We start from the raw sequence: 12,410 nt of genomic DNA, 5'->3' as shown, positions 1-12,410 counted from the left end.
ATCGATAGTTGTAAAAAGGGCTCAAATATATGTCTTATCTAGTTTCCAAAGAGTTACAACATATGTAAATTTATATTCAACAGGAGGAAATTTAACATATGCAAATGATAAACACATACATATACAAGTGAAAGCAGGCAAGAAAAATAAAGTACGTAAATGGAGAAGATGAAATAGTATCATAGAAAAAAGTTTAAAGTAATGAAAATATGGCTTAAATATATCAATGAAAGGGTGGAAACTTAAATTCACAAAAATAATTAGTTACTAATTTGTTGCTTACAAGAGACTCATTTAAAATAATATATAGAAATTATGAAAATAAAAGTTGAAGAACATGCATGTGGAAAATAGAAATAATATTTTAAAGCTGAGTACAGAGAACAAAGTAGAATTATAATGGCTTAATTTTTGCTCTATCTTTGGTACACTGTATCCCACTTGTCCCCTGGGTTTCCACCACTTGCTCGAAAGAGAGCACTTACTTACAGCAGCTTGCGTCATCATCTAATATCACCAACTGTCCTTTGCTACCTAAGACTGGAACCTGGCTTTTGGTGCAGCTTCCATGAGATCTGCCATATTAGACATTTCAGTAGCTCTATTACCCTGCTCTCATCATTTGGACTCACAGAGTACCTGGATTCTTTTGCCAGGTCCTGATTCTGATGCAGCACCACACCAGGAGTCATGAGATCCAACACCCCAGAGGCAGCTCGTTTGGACCAAGTTACACATGATCAACACACAGAAGAGTTAACACAACATGAGGCAATATTAAAATATAAGAGGCAGAAGAAATGAAGAAGAAAGTGAATGGAGTATTCTTATTTCTCCCTTGATGGACATCTATTAGACATATTGGTTCACTTCCTATGTTTTCTTCTGAAGCTCTGGTCAACTCAATAAGCTGCCATCGGCGGGGTGCGGTGGCTCATGCCTGTAATCCAAGCACTTTGGGAGGCCGAGGTGGGTGGATCACGAGGTCAGGAGTTTGAGACCAGACTGGCCAACATGGTGAAACCCCGTATCTACTAAAAATACAAAAATTAGCCAGCTGTGGTGGCAGGCGCCTGTAATCCCAGCCACTCGGGAGGCTGAGGCAGGAGAATCGCTTGAAACTGGAAGGTGGAGGTTGCATTGAGCCGAAATCCCGCCATTGCACTCCAGCGGGGCAACAAGAATGAAACTCCATCTCAAAAATAAAATAAAATAAAAAATGCAGTGCCATCTTGCATTTGCTTCCAATAATTTCCTGTTTCACTTTAGTTTTCCCTGTCTGAGGATTGTACCTCCAAATAAACTTATATATACATATGCATATATGTGTGGGTCTATATGTCTATGTAATTCCTATATATACATAACATATATGTGTGTACATAAACAGCCATAGCCTTCTTTTTCAGGAAATAGGGACTAAAACACTTAATACCAGAAAAGGCCAGAGTCATATTTTGGATCTAGCTTTCCCACTTGTTAAAACAAAGCAAAACAAACTAACAAACACAAAAACGGGAACTTACGCTTCTGTTTGCAATTTGAGTGAGCATAAAACTTGGTTGACAGATAAGGTTCAGATTAAAGTTGATACTTTGGCAGGAGGAAAGTGGCTATTGTAATTGATGGTAGAATGGCAATGATTAACTTATTATTATTATTATTTTCTATGAAGAAGCTGCTTTTGAAAGCAAGTGAAGCTTTGCAAAAAAAAATTTTAGGTTAAGAAGTGTTAATTTCCAACTTAAATCATGCTGTGAAAGTGAGAGTGAAAAAGATGTTTAACTAGAAATTCTTATCCTCTACAGATAATGGACAGACCTTGATGAACATTAGCTTCAGGATCTAATAATAAAGAATGAGAAGTAATATACAGCCAGAATAATTGTGTTGTAATAGAGTCAGATCCCTGATGAAGTAGGAGAGAGAGCTTTAGTCTTAGTATGATAGCCTCAGAGTGCTGGGAAATTTGAAAACCCAAATCCCTGTAAAACTCCTTGGCAAACAGTAGCATCCTCTTCCCTTTTCAGCAAAACACCGGATTTCCTTGCATAGTGACCTCACCTGAAGGAGGCACCTTGCATGATAAAGTTTGTTCCTCTCAAGAACATCCAAACCAACTCTAATGTTTTTGTATTAATAACCAAGGTTCAGATTTAGCATCACTGAAATTGGAAAATATTGGCCATCCTCCAGAAAAAAAAGGGATCTAAATTCTCCCACCATAAATTGAAAAAAAAAAGCTTATTAAATATATATTTGAAGGAACCTGGATAACATGTATGGAGATGTATTTTTAGGGAGTTATACCAGAGCAGGAATAATATAAGAGTAGATAAGGGAAAACACATTGAAAAAGGGACTTATCCCTTACTATACATTAAGTATTCTGGCAAGGACAGACAGAGCTATCCTAATACACTGCGGTGCTATCACCTTGAATTCTGAACATAATGATGCCATATAGTAAATGAGATTGAGATGTTGGTGTGTCCTTAATATAAGGCCTTGGAATTATCAGGGAGTAAGTAGGGAATGTTGGAGTGGATTCACTGTGTTAGAAACTAAGAAATTTCCTTTCTTAAAGCTCACTAATATTTTATTTTCTTTATCTATATCTATATGTACATCTATTTCTATCTGTGTCACTATCTATATCCATTTATACACTGACAGGCACTTAAGTTGTTTCCAGTCCTTGTCTGTTGTGAATAATGTTGCAATGAACATAAGAGTGCAGTTATCTCTTGAAACAGTGATTTTAATTATTTTGAATATATAATGAGAAGTGGGAGTGCTGAATTATATGGTAACCCTATTTTCAATTTTCTCAGAAACCTTCATACTCATTTCTATAATGCCTATACCAGTTTATATTCCCATCAACAATATATAAGCATTGCCTTTTCTCTACATCTTCACCAATGCTTACCTTCAGACTTTTTGATAATAGCTATCCTAACAGACGTGAGGTATTTTTTAATTATATTTTCCTGATGATTGGTGATGTTGAACACTTTTTCATATACGTATTGGATATTTGTGTATCTTCTTTGAAAAAAATGTCTGTTTAGATCCTTTATTCATTTTTTTAATTGGGTTATTTGGTTTTTCACAATTGAGTTGTCTGAGTTCTTCTTACAGTTTGGATATTAACTCCTTATTAGATAAATAATTTGCAAACATTTTCTCTCATTTTGGGGGTTACTTTTTAAGTTTTTGATTGTTTCCATTGCTGTACAGAAACTTTTTAGTTTGATGTCGTCCTATTTGCTTATATTTGCCTTTCTTACGTGTGCTTCTGGTGTCCCATCAAAAAAATCATTGCCAAGACCAATGTCATAGAGCATTCTCCTGTTTTCTTTGAGGAGTTTTGTAAAAACATGTATAAACATGAAGGACATTATGCAAAGTGAAATAAGCCAGACATAGAAATACAGATACTGCATAATCTAATTTATATGTGGAATCTAAAGAGGTTGAACTCATAAAATAGAGAGTAGAAGGGTGGTTACAAGGAGTCTGGGGTGGGAGAAGAGGGAGATGTTGGTCAAAGGGTAGAAACTTGCGCTTATAGGGTGAATTAGCTCTACAGACATAATGTACAGCATAGTAATTATAGCTAAGAATGACATAATACATCCTAGAAATGTGTGAAGGGAGTGATTTTAGGCATTCTCACCACCAAGAAAAAAAAGACGACTGTGTGAAGTGATGGATATGTTAATTAGCTTGATTGTGGCAATTGTTTAATAATTTATACATATATCAAAACATCACATTGCGTACCTTGAATGTTTACAATTCACATTTATCTATTATACATCAATAAAGCTGAAAAAAAGAAATATAAATTTTCACCTTACTGTATTCTTTGGCAGGGCACAGAGATCACTATCTTTCATAAAGCAATGAAGAATGGACAGGTGAGGGGGCACCAGCATTTTTTGAGACGTTTGCTGTTGGCCATCCTCTTCTGGTTAGAGTTAACAGTGTAAGATGTTGCCGTGGAACCACATTCCCTAATTTTAACATGTTTTATAGAATTTCATAATAGCAGATATCAGGTTGTGGACTTTTTATTGTGATAGGTAAGATGGTTTTAATCCTTATGTTATAGTAAGGCTGGAAGTCTAACAATGTGCTCTGACTCTCAGGTCACTATGTTAACCTAGAGTAGTTCATAATGTCCCTGGAGGTATGATAGGTAGGGTGTTTAATCAATATAATCAAAACAAAATGGAGAGTCAGTAAGGTCAGTATGTCAGTCATTGCAATGGGAAATAATGATTTTTCACCAAGGTTCTACAAATGATGCAATGATTAAAAAGCAGAGAAAATTATTTTAAGAAAAGACTTATATTGCCATCCAAAATATTTACAAAAATATTATTCTGATACTTCCATAAAGAAATCTGTGGCAATTTCTCCAGGTAACTGTCCACTTGAGAAAAGGAAATGCCCACAAATTCAAGAGCAGAGATAAGGCACCTGAGCTTACTCTGATACTAGGTAAACCACAAAGGCTATAAGAAATAATGAATATTTTCAACTGTGCAAACTAAATACATAGCAGGGAATATATGAATAACCAAGCCATAAATCCATGTTTACACTCAAAATATTTGCCTCTATGGAACCTTGGGTTTAGAAATCACATGATTGACAAAGGCATGGCTTTGGGATCACGCAAGGCAAGTTGATGGAAATGAGTAGGTTATAAGAACTTCCTTTCCTACCCCCATGTCCCCGCAAAATGCCAACATTCTTGAAATACAGGCTTCATGAAAGGATAATCAGCAGGTAGCTAGATTCCACGGAGATCCACTCAGTGAAAGGATAGTCAGCATTTCTAGCAGAGACACAGAGACACATACATACACAAATGCGTCTATATGTCTTGTTTTGTCTGGAATTTGAATGGAGATTGCTTTTTTTTCAAAACGAATTTGTATATAAAAGCCTTTACCCATAATAATCTTTTGTTTTCTTCTTGAAATGGAGTCTCTCTCTGTCGCCCACGCTGAAGTGCAATGACGTGATCTTGGCTCACTGCAACCTCCGCCCCCCTGGTTCAAGCAATTCTCCCGCCTCAGGCTCTGGAGTAGCTGGGGTTACAGTCGCGTGCCACCATGCCCGAGTAATTTTTTTGTATTTTTGGTAGAGACGGGATTTTGCCATGTTGGCCAGGCTGGTCTCGAACTCTTGACCTCAGGTGATCTGTCCGCCTTGGCCTCCCAAAGTGCTGGGATTATACCACTGTGCCTGGCCTCTTTCAGCGTTTGTCAGTGTTGAAACAGTTGTCACAGAGGCCTGCCTGTTCAGTTGTTAGTAATGCTTGGCCTGCCACACCATGACACAAGTTTACCTATACAACAACTTGTACATTTACCCCTAAACTTAAAAGTTAAAAAATTAATATGTAAATTCTAAAAACTCAGATAACAAGCCAAGTTAGAGACAAGAGAAACAGCAAAGGAGTTTGAAGACAACTTTACTTATGACTGTAGATGCAAAAAATCCTGAAGACAGATATAAACTAGAAATTACACAATGTGCACATTCATCAACACATTAAATGATAAAAAATTATCCCAATAAATGAAATAAAACATAATTTTTTCACCTGCATTATAATTTCTCTTTATGTGCTTCACCTACTAAAGGACAATTATCACTATTCTGAAGCAAACACTATTCTTAAGTCTGAACCATTAGAACTATTTTTTAAATCACATATTAGACAAGTCCTTGATACTTACTGCTAACAGTTATTTTAAAAAATAATTGAGTTAGTCAATAGTAAAGAAAAATAGTTAACACTAACAATAAAATGTAAAAGCCATATTGTTTATTCACACATGTAAATATATTTGCTACTGGGTACATCTTTCAATTAAATAAAATTTGACTTTCATAATTTTCCCTACACCTTAAAATTTTATGTAATTGCTAAAAAAAACCTTTTGTTGTTGTTTCACGTTCAACCAAAATAATTTACAGTAATTGAGATCCTGTTGTACCTCTGTGATTTACATAATCAATTTCAATACCATTCCTCTGATTTGGCTGTGTTATTTACAATAGTGTATAACTGCCTATTTTTCCAATGAGAGTCCAAAAAATGTGTCAACAACAAAAAAAATACAAAGTACTTTTGTCTAAAGACAGAAATAATAGGCTATTATCACAATCCTTTGTACTGTGGTTTGGCTTTTTTTAGGCAATGCATATTACAACATTCTTGCTATTGAGAATTCTATAAATTAGTTGTTTGAGCCTTAACTAATTATTTCCATTTTATTTTAATCACTGAAATGTAATGTACTTAATATAGCAACAAATGTACATGTTAGACAGAAACTATTATCTTCTATCTGGTATAATAGTCATATCTTTTTATTTGCCATCATAAATAAAATTTAAAACTATAATATATGAGATTGTATGTTCAATGAAATTATTTTAAAGAAACAAGAACAGAAAAAATTGTAAATTTCATGAATTTGTTCAAAACACTTTTTTTTTCAATTTATGCTCAGAAAGAAATGTTTTCTCCTGAGCTAGTACTTGAAATGAAGCTAGCACACAGGCCAACATATCTTATTATAGGGTCAACATATGCATTTCTTTAGTAGACTCAAAGAAAAAACCTCTTTAATTAATTAAATTAAAATATTTCATCTTAAATCAAGATATTTTAAATTGTTATTAATTACATTAAAAGGATTTTTAAAATAGTTCTGAATAAAACAGAAGTGTTTGTATGGATAAGTGAAACATTTTAAATTTTACTCCAAATATTGTGTTTTTTGAGAGAAAAATGGTTTGAGGGTCAATATTCAGATGAAAGTTAATTAAAAATGGTTATGAAAATACTTAGATTAGGCTGAGCACAGTGGCTCATACCTGTAATCCTGTCACTTTGAGTGACCTAGATGGGAGAATTGGGAAAGCTGCTTGAGCCCAGGTGTTCCAGACCAGCCTGGGCAACATAGTGAGATCCTGTCACTACAAAAAAATAATTTTAAAAAGAAGCCAGGCCTGGTGGTGTGCTAAGATAGTGCCAGCTACTCAGAGTAGTGTGGCTGAGGAAGATAGCTTGAGCCCAGGAGGTCAAAGCTGTAGTGAGTCATCATTACACCACTGCACTCCAGCTTCCATGACAGAACAAGACCCTGTCTAAAAAACAAAGCGCTTAGATCATTCAAGAATTTTAGGGATTTATGGTACTTATTTGATATCATTTTACTTAATATTTTTATGTAATTGAAAAATATGTTATAATTTAAGTTGTAAGTTATGACTTAGATATTTGTTGGGTTATTAGTGAAATGAAGTTAGAATTAAAAAGCAAGAATTATCCTTAATTATGTGGAGAAAAATAGGAAACACTAGATGTAAAAGTGAAAAGAATGAATAAAATATTGTACACATGTGGAAGAAAAATAATCTAAAATTAAATTAACTGATGCAGAGGTAAAAAAGGAAAGGGGTAACTTTTTTCTCTATTCTTTTTAACTTCAATTCTGAATTATTTACAAAAAATAATAATAATAGTTTTAAAGATAGGATCTTAAAATCAAAAATAGTTACCAGACTCTTTTCCCTGCTTCAGAAACATTTTCAGAGATAACCATTTTTTGAGTTTTTAATTTTTACTTATTTGATGATCAATTGTATAACTTTGAGTTATATACATTTTTTCTTTAGTCTATTGTAAAATTCCTTAGAAATAATACTGATTTACCACTAAAAATGTAAAGAATGCAGTAAATTTCCCTGCTCCCCACTTCTGTATTCAACTCCTGGTTTGTGTTAATTTTACTATGATTATTTCATTGTCAAGTTTTACAACATTTATCCTCCTTTTCATATATAATGAACTCTTCTGTGTTTTTTCTTCAGTTTAAAACTGGAAACTTAACTCTCCACACGACATTTACACAATTATAATAATGCAATCAATATTGTAGAGCAAGTATTGTGAATAATCCAATAGAAAAGAGATGTGAGTCTCTGCTTCAAATATTTGTTGCTCGGTGAAGACTTTGCCATTCATTCGGTCCAATGAATTTGCTTTTAATTTTTTTATTTTCTTTCTTAGGTTATCTTTACTCCCATTCCTTCTGTTTCCAATTTTACCTTCTTTGAAATAGATCTTCACATTTTGCTGTCGTAATTTTTTGAGTAATTTTTTTTTCATATAGGTTGCTTAGATGACTAATGTTCGTATTCTTTGGCTATTGAAAATATTCTACTTCGAATAATCAAACATTCAAAATATTTGCCTATATGGAAGCTTGGGATTTGGGAATCACATCACTGACAAAAGGCAAAGCTTGAGATCATGCAAGGCAAGATCCCCAATGTGACAGTATCTTGTCAAGACTTGATAACTTTCCAGTTTATGGAATTATAAGTTCAAAAATGATATTTTATTATAATTTGGAAGGTGTTGATTGATTGTTTGTAATCTTCATTGGTAATGAGAACAATGACGTTAGTCTAATTTTCTTCACTTCTTAGAGATGGAGTCTCGCTCTGTCGCCCAGGCTGGAGTGCAGTGGCGCGATCTTGGCTCACTGCAAGCTCCACCTCCCGGGTTCACGCCATTCTCCTGCCTCAGTCTCCCAAGTAGCTGGGACTACAGGCGCCCGCCACCACGTCTGGCTAATTTTTTGTATTTTTTAGTAGAGACGGGGTTTCACCGTGTTAGCCAGGATGGTCTCGATCTCCTGACCTCGTGATCCACCCTCCTCAGCCTCCCAAAGTGCTGGGATTACAGGCGTGAGCCACTGTGCCTGGTCAGTTCAGTTGCTTTTAGCCCCCCTCATATATATGAGAATATTTTCTCTTCAATTTTCGGTCTCTGATATTTTGTCTTAATCTGTTTCACCATGAGTCTTTGATCATTGGTTCCGTTCAACAGTCAGTGGATTCCATCAGTCTAAATATCTATTCCCTCTTCGGCTCATAGAGAATATTTTATTAAAGTGCTTCATCAAATCTAAAGTGTTCTTGACTCTATATTATGGCATAGTTTCGGTAACATTACCAAAGAAAAAATCTGCCAAATGAACTACCACATGCCAGTGATTGTATCATCTCAACTTTAGAATTGTTAAAAATGTGAAAACAAATATATGTTCTAAAGTCAATGAAAATGGTACTTCACGTTTATCTCTGATCTCTCCCTCTGTATGGTTAGTTACATGCAGAGCCAGCCTTTAATCTAAACCCACATCTGTTTATTTTTCCCATTCCACCCCTTTTCTTATACTTAATTCTATGAGAATAACTTTGCTTTAAAATATGAACTCCACATTATTTTGTATATTTTTAAATTAAAACTACATTAAATGTTTTACATTTTATCCTCATAAGAATCCCATTGCACCCCACACACAAAATAAATTCTAGGTGTATTTCAGGCTTAAATATGAAGGGCAAAGCATAAAGCACATTAGAAAAAGTATATAAAGGACTCTATTCGTGTTAGGTAAATTTCTGTAAAGAATAGAAATAATAACAAGAGAGTGACGAGAGACATAGGGAGCAGAAATAATAATGACGAGACATACAAATGGCCAAAAGGTATATAAAAATATCTGCAACATCACTAATCATCAGGGAAATGTAAATCAAAACTCAAAACACAAAACACAATGAGATATCACTTCGAACTCATTGGAATGAAAAACAACAACAAAAGATACTTGTTGGCAAGGACGTGGAGAAACTGCAACCCTTGTAACACTGTTGGTGGGAATGCAAAGTGGTGCAGTCACTGTTAAAATAGTGTTCCTCAAAAAATTGAAAATAGAATTATCATATTCATCAACAATTTCCACTTCTGAGTATATATCCAAAAGAATTGAAATCAGAATCTCAGAGATATGTGCACTTCCATGTTCTTTGCAGCATTATTCACTTTGCAGCATTATTTGTAATACAGAATCAACCTGTGTCTATCAATGAATGAATGAATGTATAAAGAAAATATGATATATACATAGAATATTATTCAGCATTAGAAAAGAAGGAGAGATTCCCAGGCAAGATGGCAGAATAGGAACAGCTGCGGTCTGCAGCTCCCAGTGAGACCAATGCGGAAGGCAGGTGATTTCTGCATTTCCAACTGAGGTACCCGGTTCATATCACTGGGACTGGTTAGACAGTGGGAGCAGCCCATGGAGGGTGAGCTGAAGCAGGGTGGGGTGCTGCCTCAGCCAGGAAGCACAAGGGATCAGGGAACTCCCTCCCCTAGCCAAGGGAAGCCATGAGGGACTATGCTGTGAGGAACAGTGCACTCCAGCACAGATACTACACTTTTCCCATGGTCTTTGCAACCCACAGACCAGGAGATTCCTTCGGATGCCTACACCACAGGGGCCCTGGGTTTCAAGCTCAAAACTGGATGGCCGTTTGGGCAGACACTGAGCTAGCTGCAGGAGTATTTTTTGTACCCCAGTGGTGCCTGAGATGCCAGTGAGACAGAACCCTTCACTCTCCTGGAAAGGGGGCTGAAGCCAGGGAGCCAAGTGGTCTTGCTCAGAGAACCCACCCCCATGGAGCCCAGCAAGCTATGATCCATTAGTTTGAAATTCTCGCTACCAGCACAGCAGCCTGAAGTAGACCTGAGATGCTCGAGCTTGGTGTGGGGAGGGGCGTCTGCTATTAGTAAGGCTTGAGTAGGCGGTTTTCCCCTCCTCTCAGTGTAACCAAAGCCTCCAGGATGTTCAAACTGAGTGGAGCTGACCACAGTGCCTCAAAGCCACTGTAACCAGATTACCTCTCTAGATTCCTCCTGTCTGGTCAGGGCATCTCTGAAAGAAAGGCAGCAACCCCAGTCAGGGGCTTATAGATAAAACTCCCCTCTTACTGGGACAGAGCACCTGCGGAAAAGGACAGCTGTGGGCACAGCTTCAGCAGACTTAAACGTCCCTGCCTGCCAGCTCTGAAGAGAGCAGCAGATCTCCCAGCACAGTGCTTGAGCTCTGCTAAAGGACAGACGGCCTCCTCAAATGGGTCCCTGACCCCTGTGCCTCCTGATGGGGAGACACCTTCCAAGAGAGGTCGACAGACACCTCATTAGGAGAGCTCCGGCTGGCATCTGGCAGGTGCCCCTCTGGGACGAAGTTTCCAGAGGAAGGAACAGGCAGTGATCTTTGCTCTTCTGCAGCCTCTGCTGGTGATACCCAGGCAAACAGGGAGTTGGACCTCAGGCAAACTCCAGCAGATCTGCAGCAGAGGGGCCTGACTGTTAGAAGGAAAACTAACAAACAGAATGCAATAGCATCAACATCAACAAAAAGGATATCCACATAAAAACCCCATCCGAAGGTCACCAACATCAAAGGCCAAAGGTAGATAAATCCAAGAAGATGAGGAAAAGCCAGCGCAAAAACCCTGAAAATTCCAAAACCAGAGTGCCTCTTCTCTTCCAAAGGATCACAACTCCTCGCCAGCAAGGAAACAAAACTGAATGGAGAATGAGTTTGACAAATTGACAAAAGTAGGCTTCAGAAGGTGGGTAATAACAAACTACTCCGAGCCAAAGGAACATTTTCTAACCCAATGCTAGGAAGCTAAAAACTTTGATAAGAGGTTGGAGGAATTGCTAACTAGAATAACCAGTTTAGAGAAGAACATAAATGACCTGATGGAGCTGAAAAACACAGCACGAGAACTTCATGAAGCATACACAAGTATCAGTAGCTGAATCAATCAAGCAGAGGAAAGGATATCAGAGATTGAAGATCAATTTAATGAAATAAAGCATGAAGATAAGATTAGAGAAAAAATAATGAAAAGGAACAAGCAAAGCTCCAAGAAATATGAGACTATGTGAAAAGACCAAACCTACGTTTGATTGGTGTACCTGAAAGTGATGGGGAGAATGGAACCAAGTTGGAAAACACATTTCAGGATATTATTCAGGAGAACTTCCTCAACCTAGCAAGACAGGCCAACATTCAAATTCAGGAAAGACAGAGAACACCACAAAGATACTCCTTGAGAAGAGCAACCGCAAGACAGATAATGGTTGGATTGACCAAGGTTGAAGTGAAGGGAAAAATGTTAAGGGCAGCCAGAGAGAAAGGTCAGGTTACCTACAAAGGGAAGCCCATCAGACTAACAGTGGATCTCTCTGAAGAAACCCTACAAGCCAGAAGAGAGTGAGGGGACAATATTCAACATTCTTAAAGAAAAGAATTTTCAACCAAGAATTTCTTATCCAGCCAAACTAAGCTTCATAAGTGAAGGAGAAATAAAATCCTTATAGACAAGCAAATGCTGAGAGGTTTTGTCACCACCAGGCCTACCTTACAAGAGCTCCTGAAGGAAGCACTAAAAATGGAAAGGAAAAACTGGTACCAGCCACTGCAAAAACAACCCAAAATGTA

The 12,410-nt window shown here is 36.8% G+C and overlaps 1 long non-coding RNA gene across 1 annotated transcript in view; it reads left to right on the top strand.

The window, feature by feature from the left end:
- LOC131382981 (uncharacterized) overlaps positions 1-789 on the top strand; it is a 157,341-nt gene extending 156,552 nt beyond the window's left edge. The window contains exon 3 of the long non-coding RNA XR_009212622.1: positions 657-789. This is a non-coding gene — a long non-coding RNA (uncharacterized LOC131382981). The remainder of the gene's footprint in view (positions 1-656) is intronic.
- Positions 790-12,410: the final 11,621 nt, after the last annotated feature.

This window comes from Hylobates moloch, unplaced genomic scaffold, assembly GCF_009828535.3.
Source record: "Hylobates moloch isolate HMO894 unplaced genomic scaffold, HMol_V3 SCAFFOLD_3, whole genome shotgun sequence".
NCBI lineage: Eukaryota > Metazoa > Chordata > Mammalia > Primates > Hylobatidae > Hylobates > Hylobates moloch.
The sequence above is the reverse complement of the archived record's forward strand: the minus strand, read 5'-3'. Positions and strand labels throughout refer to the sequence as shown.